Genomic DNA, 26169 nt, shown 5'->3' with positions numbered 1-26169 from the left:
ATTATTTAAACTATAACTACTATAAAGGAAATTATTCTCTTAAAAACTATTTTATTTTATTTTATTTTTATCCTTATATTTATATTTTATTATTTAAAAATATATAAAAGGAGATATTTGTTATTTTTTGAGCAGTTTTAATTTTATATCTTAAAGGATAACAAAGAGATAACACTATTTTTAAATTCAAAACTAAACATTGGACAATTACATATTTTCTCCTATCAAACACATTTTTCGTTTTTTATTTCCATATTCAAAAAACTTCAAAACATGAGAAGTCGCAGTTTCTTCAATTATAAAGTAGAAGATGAAAATGCAATGTCTGAATTTACTTTTCTCTTTTTTATTCATTTATGCACGCCTTTAACATTGTATGATGATAATATTATTATTATTGTACTGACACAAATAATGTCATAAACACACGAAGACAACAATTTATATAACAACAAAAAAATCGTACGATTTTATTCATTAAGTAAAAAATTGAAAGAAAAAAAAGGTACAGTTGCAGTTGTCAAGGCTGAGGGGCTGTTTGGTTCAGGGGGTGCACTGTTCCTGCGGACGGAAATGAAGGTGCACCCCCTGTTTGGATCTGGGAATGAAGGAGCATGAGAGAGCGGAGAAGTGGGTGGATGGAGGGTTCAAAATTCTTCTCTCAAGTGCAGAGAAATAAGTGAGAGAAGAGAGAAAGCCACCTAAGACGTGTGCAATTACGCATGTGCCCCCACATTTTTATAAAATCTGTTATGAATTAATCACATTTAATTTTGTATTTATTTTTTTAACTATCTCATGCACATATAATAAATCACAAAAAAATAACTAAAATTTTAAAAAAGTTTATATATTAATAAAAAAATTAACTATATTAATAATATAAATATTAAAATAAAAATAATATTTAAAATAAATTTTTAAAATAATGATAATAATATTAATTAAAATCATTTCAGTTATTTTAATTTTATTTCAAATAAACTGTACACACCCAAAAAAATTAATCATTTATAATAAAAATAAAAATATTAAATATATTTCTAATAAAATAAAAATGCCTATATATATTAATAAAAATAGTATAAAAATTTAGTTAAATTAAATTTTACAAAATATTTCATATTTTATTATTTAAATATTTTAAAGATAAGAGTAAATTTGTAAATATATATAATTTAAAAAATCATAAATAATATTAAAATTAACTAAATACATTAATTTACATAAGGGTAAATTTGTAATCTTACAAATTACACAATTCAAAATAATTCAAAATATCTTTACAACCATCACATCACTCACATATTTCACTAAACTTTTCTCACATATCCATTCTAACTTACCCCAATCCAAACAACCTCAACTTTCTTCACACTTTCTTCACACTTCCACTCTCCCACACCCTCAACTTTCCACTCCCCCACACCCTCTAATCCAAACAAAGCCTGAGTGTCATGCTGGTGATGGACTCAGAGTGGGCATTGAGGGTGGAACGGATGGCAACAGTGATGGAATTCAATTTAGGAACTGTTGCCAATGTGTTGAAATTTTAACACAACATCAAATTATTAAATTTTAATTTTTTATTTATTCCAAAATTAAAAAATAAATAAATCCGTTCCAGTTTCAAATTTTGTGAGAAGATTTTTTTTTTCTTTAATAAAAATGGAACCACTCATAACTCCATGACGCCAGGGTGTCAAGTACAAGGATGACACGTTGCAGTTAATATTCTAAAAACATAATTAAATTATTCTTAAAAAAATTTAACAGTAGCGGCTCCCAATTTTTTTTTCATCTATATAAATAATATATAAATAAATTTTTTTTTTTTCAATATTATCATATTTTATATATTTATTTTTTAAGATATTTTTTATTTACACTATCTATTTTATGTCACATACACATTAATCGATTGTGTTGAACTTTATATACTTATCATTAATTATTTTGAAAATATAATTTATTTTAAAATAATAATTTTCTTTTACTTGACTGTTTTCATTAGGTTTATCATAAAAAATAAACATAAAAATTATTGTTATGGTTGGAAATCCACAAATGGTGAGTTTGAGTAAGAAGATTTTCCATCAATAATAATTAAACAAAAGAAACTTAATTATAATTTGTGATTTCTTTCATTTACCACTCATAGAAAGGAGATTGATTGTAATTCTTGTTGTATGTATTTTTTGTTGAAGATGGTTGCTGCCTCTTCAAGACATGTGTTTGATGAAGCCATTTGTGTAAATTTCATTTGTATTTACATTTGCTTTAAGAATGTCTTAGGTATAGTTTAGAGGTTGCTAGGTAACTCACCTCTTAACCCCTGGCCATGTGATAGGAGCAAGCACAAGTTTTCTGAAACTGTTTTTAACATGTGTTGCAAAAATATCCTTACTGCATAAAAAATGAATATGTTCTTTTCTAAATGAATAGATTCATTTCTTAAGCTGATGCTTTGATTGAGTGTTTTTAAAAATCATGGTTTCTGCATCAAGCATTTTTACTAAATCTTCATTCCATCAAAATGACTGTGTTTCACTTGTTAAGAAGTTTCTGTTATCGTTTTGAAAATGAATATGTTCATCTATAAATGAATAGATTCTTTTTAGTCTGGTGCCATGTTTACCTTAAAAGGCTTTTTTCGTTTTATCCTTGCACCAGGGTGTTTGACTAAGTCTCATTGACATAACAGATTCTCTAACTGCTTTTGAAAATAAATCTGTTCTTTTTATTTTCAATCTGTTCTTTTTATAACAACTTTAACTGTTTTTTGAAAATCTGTTATATAAGTTGTTTTTCTATAAAAGGAGAGTTTGTTCTTGCGTTTAAAGAAGAATCATACAATTGAGAAAACAAGTTTTACAACAGAGAACTAAGGATTTTCAGAGGATTAGCATGTGTTCTTGAAAGATTTTCCAAATCACAAAGTGTGCTTGTTCTTGGTTGGCTCTAAGGCTTGGTTAGAGGTGTTGTCACTATGTGAGCAATCTGTTCTACTAGTCTAAGGCAGATTTCTGCATTCTCTATCAGGTGTATTCGTTTCACATTTCTTTTTCTTGTAAAGTGTGGTTGTAAACTCTTCTTGATAGTGTTTCTTGAAGAGTGTATGTGCTGGAATAGTGTTTTTCAGCAAGTGTGCCAAGGTTCTTGTAGGGTTCAAGAACAGTGGCTGTGTAAGTGTGTTTGGTACATTTGTTTAGTGGATTTCACCTTGGATTAGGTGAGACTGGATGTAGCTCATTCGAGTGAACCAGTATAATTGTTGTGTGTTCAATTTCTCTTCATCCCTACACTCGTTTATTGTTTATCTGTTACTCTGTCAGAAATTGAATCTGCTCAATTAAAAATAAATCTGTTCTTTCTGAGCTTGTTCATTCTGTTCTTATTTTCTGGAAAATTTGTTTGCTTCTGTTAAGAATGTTGAACCAAGTGATGTTCAATCTTTGAAGAATCCAAACCCTTTGAAGGATGTTGAAGCCTTGGCTGAGCTTGCTGTCGCTGTGCTGTTTTAGTTAGGATCTGAGCATAGGCATTCTCAATCTTTTTGAAAGAAAAATGTTTTTCAAACTAAGTTTAAAACAACCGATTGTTTTGTCGAAACAACCGATTGTTTATACTTAGATGTTTTTAGAAAAGATTGAAAACTGTTTTACAAATGGTTGAGCTGTTAAAACCAAAACAACCGATTGATTCGAGGAAACAACCGATTGTTTGTTTTGGGACCATAACAGAAAAACTGTTTTATCTTTGACTGAGCTTTAAATGTTTTAATTGCTTACGCTCCAGTCTTTAAATGCTTTGACCAATCTTTTAATGCAATTTAAGAGTTTGTTAAGATTTGATAACAAACAACATCTTTGAATATATTCAGAAAAAAAGATTTGAGTAACAAGATTTTGAATAGAGTTTTTGAGTTTTTCAAAGAGCTGAGATTTCTTAGAGTTGGTGATTGATCAAAGTGTGTGGAATAGGATTCTGCTTGTATTGATTTCAGATTATCTTCTATAACAAGTGTAATCCTTGTACTCTGCTGAACAAGTTTTGTTTGTGTGTTTGCTGAGATTGGATGTAGCTCTGGATTTGATGTGAACCAGTATAAACATCTGTGTGCATTCTCTGTATCCCTAAGTCTTTAAATTCAATTTTGATATTTGTTAACTGGTATAAACAACCGATTGTTTCGGTAAAACAACCGATTGTTTTTACTAGTGGTGTGCTTTTTGCTTTATGTTTTGAAAAACTAATTTCTTAATCATGGTTTTCTCGAAGTAATTTCATTCAAAGCTGAAAAGTTTGCGAAAACTCTCTTTAAACAATTCACCCCCCTCTAGTTTAAAGCCATATATTCTAACAAAGAAGATATATGAACTGTTGAATACAATTGGAACCGTTTGATTGCGAAAGATTACCCAATTTATTGTCAAGCTAGTAATTGAACCTTTATCACTTGCTTAAACATTTGGAGGTCACTGATTTTGTTTTTCATAATATCTTCTTAAAATCAGTGTGTGTATAGCTTGAAAATCAATCTGCATAACTTCAAGAATTACTAGGCTGATATAAACGTTTTGAATACATAAACAGTGTAAAAATAAACTTATTCATTACTAAATAAATCGATTTATTCTTGTGTACTGTGATAAAATTAGAATATGTGCGAAAGTTTTAAAAGGTCAATTCACCCCCCTCTTGAACTTTGACACTATTGAACCCAACATTTTTGCCATTTAAATTAGTAAGATTTGGTTTTGATGTGTATTATAAATTATAAATAATAATGATTTGTAATTGCTGTAGTAGTTTCTTTCTAATTTGAATGATTTTGAAAAATGTAACTAAGTTTCGTTATCCTCACTTTATCGACATTTGTCATATTGGTTAAATTTGATGTGTACTGTAATACTACTATTTGGTGTTTCAATAATTTGTTTTGCTTTTTGTTTTGATTTATATTTTATAATTTTTTAAATAATTTTTTTAATATTTAATATTTTTCTACACTTTAATAGATTACATAACAAAATGGAAAATATAGGTGTAAAAGATCAACACTAAAACGAGAAAATCAAACTTGAAGCTAAATATTGGAAATACAAGACGAAGAATGATCATTGAACAAAGGACAAATGTATCTACACAAAGCAAAACTTATAGAGAAATGAGATTCAAATCTATTCGAAATTTGGCTCGATCAATCAATAATGCAGGTAGCAAAAATATTATATAACACAACAAATATTATTTTTGAATAAATTTTTTATATTTTTTATTCATTCATTCATTTAACTTGACATTTGAAGGATCTAACTATAACGAAGCAGCACCAAGTAACACACATGTTACTGAACCTGGTTAGTACACTTTTATGCATAAGATGTTAATTTCCAAAAAATAATTTAAAAGACAAATGGAATATCTATACGAAGAAAAATTTATAGATAAAGGAGAAACACTATTCATATTACAAATATTGTTTCATGAAGGGGATTGACATCTATTCGACATTTGGCTCGATCAGTAAATAATGGAGGTAAAAACATGTTATATAACACAACAAATATCATTTTTTAAATTTTTTATATAGTTTTATTCATTCATTCATTCATTTAACTTGACATTTGAAGAATCTAACAATAACGAAGCAACACCAAGTAACACACATGTTCTTGAACCTAGTTAGTATACTTTTATGCATAAGATGTCAATTTCCAAAAAATATTTTAAAAGGCAGATGAAATATCTATACGAAGAAAAACTTATAGAGAAAGGAGAAACAACACTATCCACATGGCAATTACGGTTTCAGGAAGGAAATTGTCATTTATTCAACATTTGGCTCGGTCATTAAATAATGCAGGTAACACATTATTACTTTAAATTTTTCTATATAACTTTATTCATTTATTTAACTTGACATGTTATACTTTTACACCACAAAACTTTCAAAGATCAAATGATAATGAGCAGAACCAAGTAATACAAATGTCATTAATATTGAACATGGTTAGTATACTTTTATCACAATATTTACGTAATGGAAGTTCAATGACATACTTTAATTTTTTTAGAAATTATTATACATGTAGGAATAGTACATATATTTCGACAGACGCATAACTGTGCTCGTAATTTTATAAATACTATTGCGATGGTAATGTTTCAATTGTCTACTCCGACTACATGTGCACATTGTCATGCACGATTACTTTACCATGAATCACGTGATATGTGTTGCTCGGGTGGAAAAGTCTTACTTACACATGTTACTGCTCAGGATAAGTTGGTTCAAATATTTTTTGGTTGTTCTTCTGAAAGTAGACATTTTAGAAAACATATTAGAAGTCACAATCATGTACTTTCATTCACTTCACCTGGTGTTCACATGGATGAAAATATAGTTGCAACTGGTCGTGGTATATATAGTTTTTGTGCCCAAGGTGCAATATATCACAGGATTAGAGGGGTTTTTTTTCAAATGAGGGGTCTAGGCCATGTTTCTTGCAATTCTACATTTATGACACTGCACATGAATTACAAAATAGGATGTTGGAAACTTCTCATCTTCATCAAACCATTGATAATAAGCTGCAACAAGTACTACATGTGTGCAATCCTTTTATGCATGTATTTAGACAAATTGTTAAAAGAACAAAATATTCATGAATGTACTTTACTCATTAAAGAGCATCTTGCCAATCAACCACAATACAATCTTCCAACTGCATCTCAAGTAGCAACAACTATTGTTACCAGGGACATAAAATCAATGGCATGTGGACGAGACATTAAAATTGTAAGTCATGATGGGAACTTAATAAACATTTAAGAATATTTGAGATATTATGACCCTTTACAATATCCATTATTATTTCCTTTTGGAACGTATGGTTGGGATCTCAACACAAAAAGTGATAATGGGCAAAACATCTCATGCCGAGAATATTATAGCTACATGGTTCAGGTAACTTCCAACTCAATTATATATATCATTTCCAAAAATTTACTTATCAATGTTGTGTCATAAAATTAATACACATACATTATTACTTCAATGTAGATTCGTTCCAATAATCACTCTACAATATTACAAGTGGGACGACTTTTACAACAATATGTTATAGACAACTATGTGAAGATTGAAGCAGGAAGGTACAATGGATTTGATATCATCAAAATAATATCCGTGTTGAAGTGTATCAAGGTTTTCAAGATGCTTTGAATGAAGGACAAACTCACACAAGTACATAATATATGTAACATACTACATCTATTAAATATAAATATATCAAAACTCAAACTATTTTTTTTATTCAAGGAAATGTTGGACAGAGGAAAATATTACCATCATTTATTGGTAGTCCTCGAGACTTGACACAACGATATGAAGATGGCATGGCAATTGTTGTTCATAATGGTAAACCTGATATTTTCCTTACAATGACAAACAATACTTCTTGGAATGAAATTTCATTAGAACTTAAATATTTTCAAACTCCACAAGATTGTCCTGAATTACTCATAAGAATATTTCGAGCAAAATTTGAACACTTGAAGGAAGATGTGATTGATAAAGGAGTTCTTGGAAAAGTTAAAAGTTACATGTATGTCACTAAATTTAAAAAACGTGCACTACCCCTTCTGCATATGTTACTTATCTTACAAGATAATGATAAATTACATGATCCAAAATATTATGATAGCATTGTTAGAGTAAAAATACCAAAAAGTGAAGAAAATGTTGTACTGAAACACATGATACACGGGCCTTGCGCAACTCTTAATCCAAGATCACCATGTATGAAGCACAATCAATGCAAGAAAAAATATCCTAAATATTTCTTGGAAGAAACACGTTAAGGTAATAATTCATATCCATAATACAAAAGACATTTCAATGCACCAGTATCTATAAATAGTAATGCGACTGTTGACAACAGATGGGTGGTTCCTTATAACCCTTGGTTGTTGTTAAAATATAATTGTCATATAAATGTTGAGGTGTGCAGTAGCATTAAAAGTATTAAATATTTATACAAGTATGTGTACAAAGGTCCAGATTGAGTAGCAATGGAGGTTCGTAGAGGATCAATCGTACATGAAGTCCAAAAATATATTGATGCTAGATGGATTTGCGTTCCAGAGGCTTTATGGAAAATCTTCAGATTAAAACTTTATCGAATGAATCCAAGCGTAGAAAGATTACAAATTCATTTACCAAATCATCATTAGGTGTGCTTCTATAAGCATAAAAGCATAAGTGATGTATTAAATGATGACAATGCCTCTAAAACCATGCTCACACAATTCTTTTGCACTAAATTGTCGAGATTCACATTTTAGAAGTTATTTGTATAGAGAAATCCCACAACATTATTGTTGGCATACAAACAAAAGGAATGGTACCTAAGAAGGTCAAGGAAGAAAGTTATTGGTCAAATTTATAGTTATTGGTCAAGGAAGAAAATTCTTCTTTGCTATTTTGTTATCCCATAAAAGAGGGTCAACCAGTTAGGAATACCTATTATCACCAAATGAAACATATTGTCCCACATTTAAAAAAGCAGCTGAAAAATGGGGATTTATTGAATTCGATAATAGTATTCATGAATGCTTAGTCAAAGCATCAATTAATATTATTTTACTTATTGAGTATTTGGGTAAGAAAAATTTATATCTTAGGTTATAATTTGCTAATTATTTTTCAATTGAGGGATTGTGTATATATTATATTCTCCCTTCACACACTTTATCACATATTGATTGGGTCTTATATACAGGTCTCACTAAACCTAGATTGTGTAATAATGTCACTTAGATTGAGAATAAATTTCCAATTTGAGTTACATTAATGTATAAGAATGCTCATCTTGATAGAGAAGAAAAAGATAATAAAAAAAATATAGATCAATTACTAACAACTAATTAAAATTAAAGTAAAGAGATTTGATGGTAAGAAAATATATTGATAACCTAAATCTAGGTATATAATGGGACGAGATTATTGTGTTGTGGGTTCTGCATGAACATGTTGAATGTTAAAATCTTGATAGGTCAACATGGTGGAAAAAGATCATTCTTACCAAGAATTAAACATAAAACAAAAAAAAGTGCAGGTCTCCCATTTGTGCTTATTAGGAAACAATTTCCTGTGAAATTAAGTTTTACCATTACTATAAATAAATCATAGGGGAAAACTATACTTAATGTTGGAATTTACCTTCCACGACACAATTTTAGTCATGGTCAATTATATGTTGCATTATCAAGAAGTGTTTCTCAATCTTTACAAAAATTCTTATTAAAGAATGACACCTCGAAGGAGAAGATGGAAAATTTACCAAAATTGTTGTGTATAAAGATATTTTGTTATTACAAAATCAGATATTGTTCATTTAATTTATGTGTGACACATCAAGATAAATATATGTGAATATTCTAGTTATACTATTTTTTATATATATTAAAGGTAACATAATATACAAAGAGTCCTTACATTTAAATGAAGATATCAACACAAAGCATTCACATATTTATTTGCACAAGCAGGTAAATATCAATATATGTATATTGCATATATGTGTGTGTGTATTTTGCAATTTATTCATAATTGACGTTCTTTCGTAGGAAACCAAATTTCTAAAGAATGGAACCCTTAGAAGGATGATCAATCACTCGCATTGGTAAGCCAATTGACACTGAGCTATAATGATTTTACATAATGATGATGATAATGACATTTTTTATTCACAATGTACTATAAATTTATATTGTTAATATAAGTGTGCGAATAATAACATTGTTTATTCAAATTTTAATATTAAACATAAATACATATAAATGGAGATATAAAAAATGCGGATACACAGGCGTTCTTGCGCTAGTGTACCAACATTTTTTATTTTTATAGCTACATGGTTAAGGTAACTTCCAACTCAATTATATATATCATTTCCAAAAAATTACTTATCAATGTTGTGTCATAAAATTAATATACAGACATTATTACTTCAATGTAGATTCGTTCCAATAATCACTACAATATTACAAGTGGGACGACTTTTACAACAATATGTTATAGACAACTATGTGAAGATTGAAGCAGGAAGGTTACAATGGATTTGATATCATCAAAATAATATTCGTGTTGAAGTGTATCAAGGTTTTCAAGATGCTTTGAATGAAGGACAAACTCACACAAGTACATAATATATGTAACATACTACATCTATTAAATCTAAATATATCAAAACTCAAACTATTTTTTTTATTCAAGGAAATGTTGGACAGAGGAAAATATTACCATCATCATTTATTGGTAGTCCTCGAGACTTGAAACAACGATATGAAGATGGCATGGCAATTTTTGTTCATAATGGTAAACCTGATATTTTCCTCACAATGACAAGCAATACTTCCTCGAATGAAATTTCATCAAAACTTCAATTTTTTTCAAACTCCACAAGATTGTCCTGACTTACTCACAAGAATATTTCAAGCAAAATTTGAACAATTGAAGGAAGATGTAATTGATAAAGGAGTTCTTGGAAGAGTTAAAAGTTACATGTATGTCACTAAATTTAAAAAACGTGGACTACCCTATGTGCATATGTTACTTATCTTACAAGATAATGATAAATTTGTTGAACCAAGTGGTGTTCAATGTTTTGAAAAATCCAAATCCTTTGAAGGATGATGAAGCCTCTGCTTTGCTTGATGCTGTTGTGCTGGTTTTAGCCTTGTTCTGGGCTAGTTTAATGTTGTAATCAACACTTAGATTAAATATCAAAGCAATTAGCACTTCAATTTTAACAAAGAAAAATGTTTTTAAAACTAAGTTGAAACAACCGATTGTTTTGTCGAAACAACCGATTGTTTACACTTAGGTGTTTTGAGAAAGTTGAAAACTGTTTTTGAATGGTGTATTTTGTTAAGTAACAAAACAACCGATTGATTCGAGGAAACAATCGATTGTTTGTTTTAAAACCATAACAGAAAAACTGTTTTCTTTGACTGAGTTTTAAATGCTTTAACTGAATACGCTCCAGTCATTAAATGCTTTGACCAATCTATTTTAAATGCAATTAAGAGTTTGTTAAGATTTGATAACAAACTATATTCTTAGATATATTCTGAAAAACTGTTTTTGATGTATTAAGAATCTTGAAACAAAGTTTTTCATCTAAGAGTTTTTCAAAGTATTCTGAGATTGCTAAAGAGTTGAGATATTGATCAAGGTGCTGAATAGGGATTCTACTTGTATTGATTTCAGATATTCATCTGTAACAAGTGTATTCTTTGTAAACTGCTAAACAATTCGTGTGTGTGTTTTGCTGAGATTGGTTGTGTGTTCTTGAGGTGTTCAAGATCAACAATCTTAGTGTTGGCCAAGGAGAATGTGTTTCTTGAGGTTTTCAAGGACATTCTCTTGGTTGTGGTGTAAGTGATCAAGTGGTGATTGCTTAGTGGATATCCTCAGGGTTTCTGAGAAGACTGGACGTAGCTCTTGTTTGGAGTGAACCAGTATAAACAACTGTGTACAATTTCTCTATCCCTATCTCTTTAATTCAGTTTTGAATTTTTGGAATTGGTATAAACAACCGATTGTTTCGCTAAAACAACCGATTATTTTTCCAGCTTTGTGCTTTTGCTGTTTGTTTTGGAAAAACTGAATCCTTAATCAAGGTTCTTCTGAAGTATTTTCATTCTAAGCTTAAAAGTTTTCAAAAATCCTTCTTAAACAATTCACCCCCTCTCATTTAAGGCCATATATTCTAACAATTGGCATCAAGAGCTTGGTTCTTGAAAGTTATTCAAGTTGATCTAAAAATCTTTTTTCTATGGCTGGAAAACTATCTTTTGAGAAGGGTGCTTCAATCTACAAACCACCTTTATTCTGTGGATTGAATTACAAGTTTTGGGAAGCAAGAATGAAAATCTTTATCGAATCTATTGATCAAAGAATTTGGGACTCAATTGAGAATGGTCCTTACATTCCAAAGTTCAAAAAGGAAAATGCTTTCTTTACAAAACCTTTGTCCAAATGGACAGATGATGAATGTAAGATGGCTCAGCTTGATAAGTCTGCTCAAAATATTATAGCTTCTGCACTAGAAACTAATGAATTTTTCAGAATATCCAAGTGCAAAACTGCTAAGGAAATGTGGGAGACACTCAAGGCTGCTCATGAACCAAGGGAAGCAATGACAAAGAATCAAGCAAGAAGAAAGAAAAGGCAAAACAAGAAAAGCCTCAATCTTTGCTTAATGGCCAGAAGGGAGGATGACTCATGTAGTGTAAGTTCATCAAACTCTTCAAACTCTGAAAACTATGGTCAATTGCTTCAAGCCTTTCAAGAAACTCATGAAGAAGCCAACCGATTGGCTCTCTTGAACAATCGGTTGAAAGAAAAGAATAGCTGGCTTGAAAACAGAGTAAAGGCACTGGAAGAGGACTTAGAAAACTCAAAAATGGATTTTGAAAATCTGGAAATCATTTACAAAAACTCCTCTTGCAAGTGTGATACTCTAGTTTGTGAAAATTGCGAAAATCTTGAAAAGAAGGTCCACTATCTTGTTAAAACAGTGGATAAGCTTTCTAAAGGCCAATCTAACTTTGAGAGTGTGCTAGCATCTCAAAATTATGTTTTTGGAAAATCTGGATTGGGTTTTAATCCACAAAACAAGCAAGATAGATTTTCAAAATCATTTTCGAAAATGCCAGAAAAACAATCGATTGGACCATCGAAACAACCGATTGTTACATGCTTCTATTGCATGAAAAGAGGTCATTTTGTGCGATTCTGTAAAATCAGAAAACATGTTGTTCCTAAAGGGCTTATGAAGTCGATTCCCAAGAAAAATAAAGCTTGTATTGATGAGTATAAACCAGATGAACCCACATTCATAAGGGGACCAAACCTATGTACTTGAAAATCTTTTTTGTAGGACATCTTGGAGGAAAGAAAACAACTTTGGTACTTGGACAGTGGATTCTCCAAGCATATGACAGGGGACAAATCAAAGTTCCTGAGAATATCCTTCAAACAAGAGGGTTATGTCACCTATGGAGACAACAACAAAGGAAGAATTATTGGAAGAGGATCCATAGGAGATGAAAGCATCTTGGTGATTCATGATGTGCTCTTTGTTGAGGGCCTAAAGCATAATCTTCTGAGTATTAGCCAACTATGTGACAGGGGTATCAAGTGATGTTCAAGACAAACACATGTGAAATCTGTCTACCCAACACCAAAGAGGTAATGTTGGTAGGTAAGAGAGTAATAATGTGTATCTTCTAGATATCTCTACACCATGTTCAATTGTATGTCTTCTATCCTAGCAAGATCAATCTTGGCTTTGGCATAGAAGAATTGCTCATATTCACATGAATCATTTGAACAAGCTAATATCAAAAGATCTTATGATTGGGCTGCCAAAACTCAAGTTTGAGAGAGATCACATTTGTGAAGCTTGCCAAAAGGGGAAACAAGTGAAGAGTTCTTTTAAAACCAAAAATCTTGTCTCTTCATTGAGACCTCTTGAACTCCTTCACATGGATCTCTTTGGACCCTCTAGAACTATGAGTCTTGGTGGAAATTATTATGCTCTTGTTATTGTTGATGATTTCTCTAGGTACTCTTGGACTTTGTTCTTGGAATCAAAGAGTGATGCCTTTGCTGCATTCAAAAAGCTAGCAAGAAGGCTTCAAAACACAAAGAACAACAACAATGGCTCCATAAGAAGTGACCATGGAGGAGAATTCCAAAATGAGAAGTTTGCAAAGTTCTGTGAGAAGTTGGGAATCCTACACAATTTCTCTGCTCCAAAAACACCACAGCAGAATGGAGTTGTAGAGAGGAAGAACAGATCTCTTGAAGAGCTTGCAAGGACAATGCTTAGTGAATCATCACTTCCTAAGTATTTTTGGGCAGATGTAGTGAGCACCTCTTGCTATGTGATGAATAGGGTGTTTATAAGGCCCATCTTAAAGAAAACTCCATATGAGTTGTTCAATGGAAGGAAGCCTAACATCAGTCACCTCAAAGTCTTTGGTTGTAGGTGTTTTGTTCTCAACAATGGAAAGGAAAGCTTGGGAAAGTTTGACCAAAAAGCTGATCTTGGCATTTTCATTGGTTATTCTCTCACAAGCCATGCTTATAGAGTCTACAACAAAAGGTTGATGACTGTAGAAGAATCTGTTCATGTAGTCTTTGATGAGGTAGATCGCAGAATCAGTGAGAACCCAAAGATCAGTGTTGAGGAAGACGAACAGAGCATCAGTTTGGAGAAGCTGGATATCTGTGCAGAAAAACAACCGGTTGATTCGCAGAAACAACCGATTGAAATTCTGCAACAGAGTGAGCTGCCCAAAGAGTGGAGGATTCCTAGAGATCTGTCAGTGGATAACATCATAGGGCAGATAAAGGAAGGTGTCTCCACACGTAGCTCCATCTCAAACTACTGCAGGCACACAACTTTTGTTTCTCAAATTGAACCAAAGTCAATTGAAGAAGCTCTCAAGGATGAGAAATGGGTTGAGGCTATGCATGAAGAGCTAAACCAATTTGAAAGAAATGAGGTATGGTTTCTTGTCCCTAAAACTAATGAAATGAATATTATTGGTTCAAAATGGGTTTTCAGGAACAAGCTAGATGAGGATGGAGTGATCACTAGAAACAAAGCAAGGCTAGTTGCCAAAGGCTACAATCAAGAAGACGGCATAGACTATGGTGAAACCTTTGCTCCTGTGGCTAGATTGGAGGCTGTGAGGCTGCTGCTGGCTTTTGCATGTATGATTGGTTTTAAACTCTTCCAAATGGATGTAAAGAGTGCCTTCTTGAATGGCTACATCAATGAGGAAGTCTATGTAGATCAACCACCGGGTTTAGAAGATCACAAGTTTCCTAACCATGTCTTCAAGTTGAAGAAAGCTTTGTGTGGTCTGAAACAAGCTCCAAGGCAGTGGTATGAGAGGCTTAGCAATTTTCTGCTATCTCATGGTTATGAAAGAGGAATGGTAGACAAGACTCTCTTCATCAAGAAGTCAAATGCGGAAATAATTCTTGTGCAAATCTATGTTGATGACATCATCTTTGGTGCTACACAAGATAGGTTATGTGAAGAATTTGTGGCTGCAATGAAAGGTGAGTTTGAAATGTCTATGATGGGAGAACTATCTTTCTTTCTTGGATTGCAGGTTAAAGAAACAAAGGATGGGATCTTCCTAAGTCAATCAAAGTATTGCAAGGAAATTCTCAAAAAGTTTGAAATGGAGAATTGCAAAGAGGCAAGCACTCCAATGCCATCAAGCTGCTACATGGATGCAGATGCTGCTGGAAAGAGTATAGATCAAACAAAATACAGAGGTTTGATTGGATCATTGCTTTATCTAACAGCAAGTAGGCTGGACATCATGTTTGCGGTGTGTCTATGTGCAAGATATCAAGCAAATCCTAAAGAGTCACACTTCAAAGCTGCAAAAAGGATTTTGAAATATCTCAAAGGTGTTGGGTCTATTAGTGTCTAAGTTCAAGAGGGGAAGGGTGAATTGAGCTTATAAAATTTTCGCAGGAACACACAATTTTCAGTATACCAGAGGCAAAAAGAACAGATTGTTTTTACATGAAACAGATTGATTCTTCATAGCAGTCTAGCACAATTTGAATTTGTTCAATATAAAATTGTGATCAACAGAGGATTATAACAGAATCAGATCAGCTGGATATTATGAGGATGAAGGATACAGCTATGCTTAGAAATCAAACAAATTCACTCAACACAAGGTTTTAAGGAGAATGACTCTTTCTCATATTTTAATGAATAGACTGTTTGTTCACAGATCACTTAAAACATCATATACAACAGCCTTGTTTGTGATTAGAGAGCTTTAACAAATCAGGAAGAACAGTTCTTACTTAAACCCAGAATTAACAGATTCAATTTCAAAAGAACAGATTTAGTTCTTGACAGAATTAAGCAAAACTAGAAATGAGTGCAGGGATGAGAAGAAAATGCACACAAGTTTTTATACTGGTTCACTCATACAGAGCTACGTCCAGTCTCACCTTACCCCAAGGTGGAATCCACTAAAAAACAGTACCAATTACTTACAAACACACCAGTTCTTGAACACTACAATAACAACACAATCAATGCTAAAAAACCCTATTTCAGCACACCTTGCACTCCAAGAAACCCTATCAAGGAGTGACTAACACTTACACCTTTACAAACCAGAATAAAGGAAAGATTACACCTGAAAAGAAGATGCAAGAACTCAAAACCAGTAGTTCAATTTGCTGCAGAACTGCACCAGCACCTTCACCAAGATCAAAGGTTTCCTAGAACAAGCACACTTGAAAATCTCTTTGGAAAACCTTTCAAAAATCTTTTGATCCTTCTTCTCACATGGAAAATGTTTGATCTCTGTCAAAAACGTAATTGCTCAGCACTCTTTCATGTGAGAGAGACTTTTCTTTATATAGAAAACAGTTTCTAACTTCTTTTCAAAAAACAGTTGAAAAGCAGTTATGAAAACAACAGATTCATTTTTGAACTTAACAGATTTATTTTGTGAAAACCGCAAACTCAGCTAACTGAAATAACTGTCTGAGTTGTACCTTTGGTGCCCTAACTAACTTGTGAAAAACCTTTCAACTGACCAAAGAGCAAACCGATTCTTTCACAGTGAAACAGATTAAATGATAGCAAATAGGCCAGCTCAGCTTTAACTGAAATAACTAACTAAGCTTTGCCTGTGGTGCCTTAACAGAATTTTAGAAAAGCCTTTTAATAAAGAAGAAATAAACCGATTCTTTCTCCATAAAACAGATTTATTTGTGTACTGATTTAAAACTTTTAAGAACACTTTAAAAAGCTTTTCAAAAACCATTTAACCACATCATGTGCTTGATCTAGACTTGGTTAGGCATCTAGGATAGGTCACATAGCAAAAGGCAACCATACACAATTACAAGCCTACATACAAGATCATATAAATCTATTACAAACTTTACAACGAACCAGCTATTTTTCTACATCAAACACACACAAACACTAGGTAGAGAAGAGGCTACATCCATCTTCAACAAAAGGAACATCTTCTGTAGGACTATGGTATCCTTCTCATTCTCCTATACATTTAATTGGTTATTCAGATTCTGACTTTGCAGGTTGCAAGCTAGATAGAAAGAGCACAAGTGACACTTGTCACCTTCTTGGCTCAAGCCTAATCTCATGGCATAGCAAGAAGCAAGCATGTGTTGCTATCTCTACTGCTGAGGCAGAATATATAGCTGCAGGTAGCTGTTGTGCACAGATTCTATGGCTCAAACAACAACTGACAGATTTTGGTTTACAAATCAGCAAAGCTCCCTTGATGTGTGATAACACAAGTGCAATAAATCTTACCAAAAATCAGATTTAGCACTCAAGGACAAAACATATTGAAATAAGACATCATTTCATCAGAGATCATGTGCAAAATGGGAACTGTGAAGTGAAGTTTGTGGAGACCAAACTGCAGCTAGCTGACATCTTCACAAAGCCTTTGCCAAAAGAGAGGTTTTTCTTCTTGAGAAATGAGTTAGGTATTCTTGATCTTAATAATCTCTCTTAAATCTGTTTTTAATACATGTTAAAGTCTATTTGTGAAGACAAATAGGGGGAGAATTATTGGTTCTTGTATATCTGTCTTATATGCATAAAATGTTTAAATCTCTGAATATAAAATTGCTTTCTGTTGCTGCTGATAGAAACAACCGATTGTTTCGTGTAAACAACCGATTGTTTATTATGCTTAATGAGTTGAAATATAACTTGCTGTTGTAAGAAGCTTTGGATAATATGAATGCTTTCTCTGCAGGAACTGCTTCAGATTTAATCAGTACAACACAAGCACCAGGGATTTGTCTTCATCAAATAGGGGGAGATTGTTAAACCAAGTGGTGTTCAATGTTTTGAAGAATCCAAATCCTTTGAAGGATGATGAAGCCTCTGCTTTGCTTGATGCTGTTGTGCTGGTTTTAGCCTTGTTCTGGGCTAGTTTAATGTTGTAATCAACACTTAGATTAAATCTCAAAGCAATTAGCATCTCAATTTTAACAAAGCAAAATGTTTTTAAAACTAAGTTGAAACAACCGATTGTTTTGTCGAAACAACCGATTGTTTACACTTAGGTGTTTTGAGAAAGTTGAAAACTGTTTTTGAATGGTGTATTTTGTTAAGTAACAAAACAACCGATTGATTCGAGGAAACAATCGATTGTTTGTTTTAAAACCATAACAGAAAAACTGTTTTCTTTGACTGAGCTTTAAATGCTTTAACTGAATACGCTCCAGTCATTAAATGCTTTGACCAATCTATTTTAAATGCAATTAAGAGTTTGTTAAGATTTGATAACAAACTATATTCTTAGATATATTCTGAAAAACTGTTTTTGATGTATTAAGAATCTTGAAACAAAGTTTTTCATCTAAGAGTTTTTCAAAGTATTCTGAGATTGCTAAAGAGTTGAGAGATTGATCAAGGTGTTGAATAGGGATTCTACTTGTATTGATTTCAGATATTCATCTGTAACAAGTGTATTCTTTGTAAACTGCTGAACAATTCGTATGTGTGTTTTGCTGAGATTGGTTGTGTGTTCTTGAGGTGTTTAAGATCAGCAATCTTAGTGTTGGCCAAGGAGAATGTGTTTCTTGAGGTTTTCAAGGACATTCTCTTGGTTGTGGTGTAAGTGATCAAGTGGTGATTGCTTAGTGGATATCCTCAGGGTTTCTGAGAAGACTGGACGTAGCTCTTGTTTGGAGTGAACCAGTATAAACAACTGTGTACAATTTCTCTATCCCTATCTCTTTAATTCAGTTTTGAATTTTTGGAATTGGTATAAACAACCGATTGTTTCGCTAAAACAACCGATGGTTTTTCAAGCTTTGTGCTTTTGCTGTTTGTTTTGGAAAAACTGAATCCTTAATCAAGGTTCTTCTGAAGTATTTTCATTCTAAGCTTAAAAGTTTTCAAAAATCCTTCTTAAACAATTCACCCCCCGTCTCGTTTAAGGCCATATATTCTAACAAAATTACGTGATCCAGAAGATTATGATAGCTTTGTTAGAGTAGAAATATCAAAAAGTGAAGAAAAGCCACAATTGCACGATGTTGTACTGAAACACATGATACACGGGTCTTGCGCAACTCTTAATCCAAGATCACCATGTATGAAGCATAATGAATGCAAGAAAAAATATCCTTAAGAGTTCTTGGAAGAAACACGTTAAGGTAATAATTCATATCCACAATACAAAAGACGTTTCAATGCACCAGTATCTATAAATAGTAGTGCGACTGTTGACAACAGATGGGTGGTTCCTTATAACCCTTGGTTGTTGTTAAAATATAATTGTCATATAAATTTTGAGGTGTGCAGTAACATTAAAAGTATTAAATATTTATACAAGTATGTGTACAAAGGTCCAGATTGAGTAGCAATGGAGGTTCGTAGAGGATCAATCGTAGATGAAGTCCAAAAATATATTGATGCTAGATGGATTTGCGCTCCAGAGGATTTATGGAAAATCTTCAGATTAACACTTTATCGAATGAATCCAAGCGTAGAAAGATTACAAATTCATTTACCAAATCATCATTAAGTGTGCTTCTATAAGCATAAAAGCATAAGTGATGTATTAAATGATGACAATGCCTCTAAAACCATGCTCACACAATTCTTTTGCACTAAATTGTCGAGATTCACATTTTAGAAGTTATTGTATAGAGAAATCCCGCAACATTATTGTTGGCATACAAATAAAAGGAATGGTACCTAAGAAGGTCAAGGAAGAAAGTTATTGGTCAAATTTATAGTTCTTGGTCAAGGAAGAAAATTCTTCTTACATATTTTGTTATCCCATATAAGAGGGCCAACCAGTTGGGAATACCTATTATCACCAAATGAAACATATTGCCCCACATCTAAAAAAGCAGTTGAAAAATGGGGATTTATTGAAATCGATAATAGTATTCATGAATGCTTAGTCAAAGCATCAAGTTTACAAATGTCTTATGCTTTAAGGAGATTGTTTGTGACCATATTAATTTTTTGACAACCAACTGATTTTCAAAGTCTATGGAATGAGTTTTATATCTTTATGGCAGAAGATTATACTTCAATAAGCACTTATATGGGCATCAACGTCAATATGCTATTGAGGGTTTAAATGATCTTCTTATTCAACATGTTAAAACAATCAATGATTTTGGTTTACCAACATTAACATTGGATGCATTTGAAAATACTTTAGTACCAAGAATTATACAAGAAGAGTTATCAATACAAATACCTAATGAAGATGTTGACAATGTACAGAGATTGAATACTAATCAGTTGACTTCTTTCAATACCATTTTAGATGTAATCCATTGTAAGCAAAGTCAAGTATTTTTTGTAGATGGACCAGGAGGAACCGGTAAACATTCCTTTATCGTACATTAATTGCATATTATAAGAGTTAAGGAAAATTTATTTTAGCGACAGCCTCCTCTGCTATAGTTGTAACATTATTACCTACTGGTTGAACTGCACATTCTCAATTTAAGATACCTATTAATGTAGAAGTTGGTTCCTTTTGTTTAATAAGCAAACAATCTGATCTTGCAAAGATACTAAGAGAAACAACAACAATTATTTGGGATGAAGCACCCATGACTAACAAATATGCTTTAGAGGCATTAGATAGATCATTAAAGGACATTCTAGATTGAGATGCTCCATTTGGGGGAAAGTGATGATATTAGAAGAAGATTTTCGTGAGATACTGCCAGTTGTTCAAAAGGGTACAAAGGCACAAATGATTTATGCATGTATTGTCAAGTCTCCTTTATGGAGTAACACAAAGGTAATGCATTTACAACAAAACATGTGATCATTGCAAGATCAAAATTTTGCAAAAAACCTCATGCACATCGAAGATGGGATCGAACCTACAATTCTTGATGATATGGTGAAAATACCCCACAGACTAGCAATACCATGGGAAGGAGAGAGTTCAATACAAAAACTTATACAAGAAACATTTTCTCAATTGGAAATTCATACGTGGGATGCATATTATATGGTTAAGAGAGCCATATTGAATCCAAAAAATAAAGATGTGGAAATACTTAATAACATGATTATCAATAATTTTCCAGTAGAACAACATAATTTATTGTCATTTGATGAAGTTGAAGGAGACACGCATAATCTATACCAACAAGAATACTTGCACTCCATTACTCCAGGTGGCTTGCCACCACATATTTTAAAGCTTAAAAAAAAAGGTGCAACATTAATGTTGTTGCAAAACATATATAGACCCTAAATCTAGGTTATGTAATGGGACAAAATTATTGTGTCGTGGGTTCTGCACGAACATGTTAGATGTTGAAATCTTGAAAGGTCAACATAGTGTTAAAACTCTTTCTTACCAAGAATTAAACATAAAACAACAGAAAGTGTAGGTCTACCAGTTGTGCTTATTAGGAAACAATTTCCTGTGAAATTAAGTTTTGTCAATACCATAAATAAATCAAAGGGGAAAAATATACCTAATGTTGGAATTTACCGTCCAAGACACGTTTTTAGTCATGGTCAATTATGTGTTCCATTATCAAAAGGTGTTTCTCAAGCTTCAACAAAAATTCTTATTAAAGAAGGACACCTTGAAGGAGAAGATGGAAATTTTACAACAAATGTTGTTTATAAAGATATTTTATTATCGCAAAATCAGGTATTGTTCGTTTTATTTATGTGTGACACATGAAGATAAGTATATGTGAATATTCTACTTATACTATTTGTTATATATATATATATATATATATATATATATATATATATTAAAGGTAACATAATATACAAGGAGCTCTTACATTTGAATGAAGATATCAACACAAAGCATTCACACATTTATTTGCACAAACAGGTAAATATAAATATATGTATATTGCATATGTGTGTGTATTTTGCAATTTATTCATAATTGACATTCTTTCGTAGGAAACAAAATTTCTAAAGAATGGAACACTTAGAAGGATGATCAATCACTCGCATTGGTAAGCCAATTGACACTCAGGTATAATTATTTTACATAATGATGATGATAATGACATTTTTTATTCACAATGTACTATAAATTTATATTATTAATATAAGTGTGCGAATAATAACATTGTTTATTCAAATTTTAATATTAAACATAAATACATATAAATGAAGATATAAAAAATGCGGATACACGGGCTATCTCGCGCCTGTGTATCCACATTTTTTATTTTTATCATTACAACACAACATCATTAAGCAATAAACCAAAAATTCATCATCAGTTGTTCAATCAACATTAACCATGAAAAATATTATATACAAAAGAAGAAAATATAATGAAATATGCTTCTCTTTTCTTTGCCTTGGACCCGTAGAGAGACTTAGTCAAATCGTTCCTATCCTTTACCACCACTGCCAATCACTTCCCCCCTATATCCTCCATCACCACCACCCCCTTATTCTTAACCCTCTCAATCAAATCCCAAAATGGAAGCGTTTCGCTTGTTTGTTCTTCCCTCTCCCGATCCATTTTTTCTCTCCTTTCACTCATAGACTAATGCACCTCCCCTTTTCTCCCTAAGCCCTCTCTTTCTCATAGACTAACCCCTCCTACTCCCACCGTGCACATTTATCTAGTATGTTTTTTTCCCTTTCAATTTTTTATAAAATGAACAAAATCCTACTATTTTTTTTCTTTAATAGTTTTGTTATGAGTTTGATTAAATTAGTGTCTTCGTGTATTTTATGGCGTTATTTGTGTCTGCACAATAATAACAATATTGTCATCATACAATGCCAAAGACATGCATAAAATGAATAAAAAAGAAAAGTAAATTCAAACATTGTATTCCCATCTCCAACTTTATAAATGAAAAAAAAAAACACTTACTGGTTGGTTTCGTGGTTCTAGAAGGAAACTATGAATTCTCATATTTTGAATTTGAATATAAAAATAGAAAACGAAAAAGGTGTTTGGTGGGATAAAAGTGAAGATTAATGGGAGAAAAAAGATGCAATTGTCCAATAATCCTCAACAAGCCTCACTTTACAATGTTTAGTTTTAAATTTTAAAATAATGTTATCTCTTCTGTTATCCTTTTGAGATATAAAATTAAACTTGTTCACAAAATGACAAATATCTCTTCTGATATATTTTTAAAATAATAAAATATAAATATAAATATGAGAATAAAATTAAAATAAAATAAAATGACAGTTAAGGAGGAGAATTCCGTTATATATATATATATATATATATATATATATATTTACATAATTTATATTTTATTATTATTATTAATATTAATAATAATAATATTATTATTATTATTATCATTAATTTTATTATTATTAATATTAATATTAAATAATAATATTAATATTGATAATAATAATATTAAAAATAAAAATAATAATATTAAAAATATTAATATTAGTAATATTAATTAATATTAATAATATTTGTATTATTAATAATTTTAATAATATTAATAACAATAACAAAATATTAATCCACATTACAAAGAGATTTATTTGTTATATAATGTGTTAAAAAATTATATACGAATTATTTATTTTTATATGTATTGTGTCCAAATATTATATATGAATTTGTTTTTTTTATGTAATTTATCCAAACATTATATAAGGATTTATTTTCGTACTGTCGAGATATTACATACTGAGGTTGTTTGTTTTCGCAAAGTGGGTTTTCCTTCTAGTAATGTTAAAACCTCAAACTTTTCTTTTACTAGAATAGTCTGCACTTTTTGTAATCGTATTGGCCACACTCTTGACACCTGTTATAAAAAGCATGGGTTCCCTCCTGGCTACAAATTCACCAATTGGACATCCCAAGCCAATAATATGATTACTACTGACACTTTTTCTGAGCTTTTTCCTAAAGAAAAGAATGTAAAGGGGATTCAACTTACATCACAACAATGCCAATTCCTTACCAACATTTTGCGTCAGCAAAACCTTGAGTATCCTGCCCCTCACACTCAAATTAATCAAGTCGGCACCATCTCTACGGATGAAATTCCCAATACTAAGCATTCTTCAAGAGGTAAGTTTCTCTCTTCACTATCTTCTATAAAAGAATCTTGGATTATTGGTTCTGGTGTCACTGATCATGTTTGTCACAATTTGAACGTTTTTACTACTTATACTAAAATTAAACATGTCTTAATTAGTCTTTCAAATGGCCAAACTGTTTATGCCACATATTCTGGTTTAGTACGTTTTTCTGATAAGTTTTATTTGTCTGATGTGTTATACGTGCCTCATTTTCAATTAAACTTAATATCTGTTTCTAAACTCACACACCAACTTAAATGCACTTTAACTTTCACTTCAACCCACTGCATTATACAAGACAATCTCACCCAAGAGAGGATTGGTACAGTTAAAGCCACCGCTGGCTTGTACCTTGTCACTACCTTGCCTGCTTCTAGTCGTTCTAAACCACATTGTTTTGCTCCTTTTATTAATTGTAATATCATAGACAAAACACTATGGCATTATAGACTAGGACACCCTTCACATGAAAGATTACATGTCTTAAGCAAACAATACTCTTTTATTACTGTTGATACAAATCATGTATGTGACACTTGTAGTCGTGCAAAACAGAGAAAACTTTCTTTCACTTTAAGTAATACTGTTACCTCTGCTATTTTTGATCTTGTACACTTTGATATTTGGAGACCATGTTCCGTAATTTCTATGCAAGGTTTTCGTTATTTCTTGACTATTGTTGATGATTACTCGCGTTATACTTGGGTTATTCTGCTGCTTAACAAATTTGAAGTGCGTCAGCACATCATTAACTTCACTGTTTTCGTTCAAAATCATTTCAAAACTAATATCAAAACGATTCGTACTGACAATGGTGTTGAGTTTGCTATGTCAATTTTTTATGCTTCAAAGGGAATTATACATCAAAAATCTTGTATTGAAACACCACAACAAAATGGCATTGTAGAACGTAAACATCAACACATACTAAATGTAACCCGGGCTTTACTTTTTCAAGCAAATCTTCCTCCTATTTTTTGGGAATTTGCTGTAAATCATGTTGTTTTCTTAATAAATGGTATTCCTACTCCATTACTTAATAACATCACTCCTCATGAAAAGTTGTTTGGAAAACCATATGACATTTCCTTTCTAAAAGTGTTTGGTTGTCTCTGTTATGCAAGTACCATTACTGCACATAGGAAAAAATTAGATGATAGATCTATCAAAGGTATTTTTCTTGGCTTCCCGCAAAATACAAAAGGTTATATTATCTTAAATTTAAAGTTTCATAGCATAGAGATATCAAGACATGTAATCTTTCATGAAAACCACTTTCCATATAAATTGGACAGTGGCTTGCCTAAGGACCCTAACACTTTATCTCAACCTATTTCTAATGCATATAATTCTGCTTTTGATTTTTTTTTCTGATACTACACCTCCTGTCGAGCCATGTGCCTCTACTCCTACACCCACAACTCAACATCAACAAGCTGTCTCACGTCTTTTGCGTTACCTCAAGGGCACCCCTGGTGAAGGACTATATTTTTCTCACACTAGTTCACTTCACCTCTATGGTTTTAGTGACTCTGACTGGGCAACATGTCCTACCACTCGCAAACCTGTCACTGGATATTCCATCTACTTAGGAAACTCCCTAATATCATGGAAATCAAAGAAGCAGCCAACTATCTCCCACAGCTCCTCTGAAGCAGAGTATAGAGCCCTTGCCACCACCACATGTGAGTTACAATGGTTGTCTTACCTCCTTCAGGATTTACATATTCCTCTCTCCCAGCCTGCAACCCTGTACTGTGACAACAAATCTACCCTTCAAATAGCTTCCAATCAAGTTTTTCATGAACGAACCAAGCACGTCGAAATTGATTGCCTCCTAGTTCTTGAAAAACTTAACTCTGATCTCCTCAAACTACTGCCCATTACTTCTGCAATGCAAGTTGCTGACATATTCACCAAGCCTCTTGCTTCCGCACAATTCTCTACTCTCAAATCCAAGTTGGGCCTGACAAATATCTACTCCCCAGTTTGAGGGGGT

Source organism: Phaseolus vulgaris, chromosome 6, assembly GCF_000499845.2.
Source record: "Phaseolus vulgaris cultivar G19833 chromosome 6, P. vulgaris v2.0, whole genome shotgun sequence".
In the NCBI taxonomy this organism is placed as follows: Eukaryota; Viridiplantae; Streptophyta; class Magnoliopsida; order Fabales; family Fabaceae; genus Phaseolus; species Phaseolus vulgaris.
Note: the sequence above shows the minus strand (reverse complement) of the source record.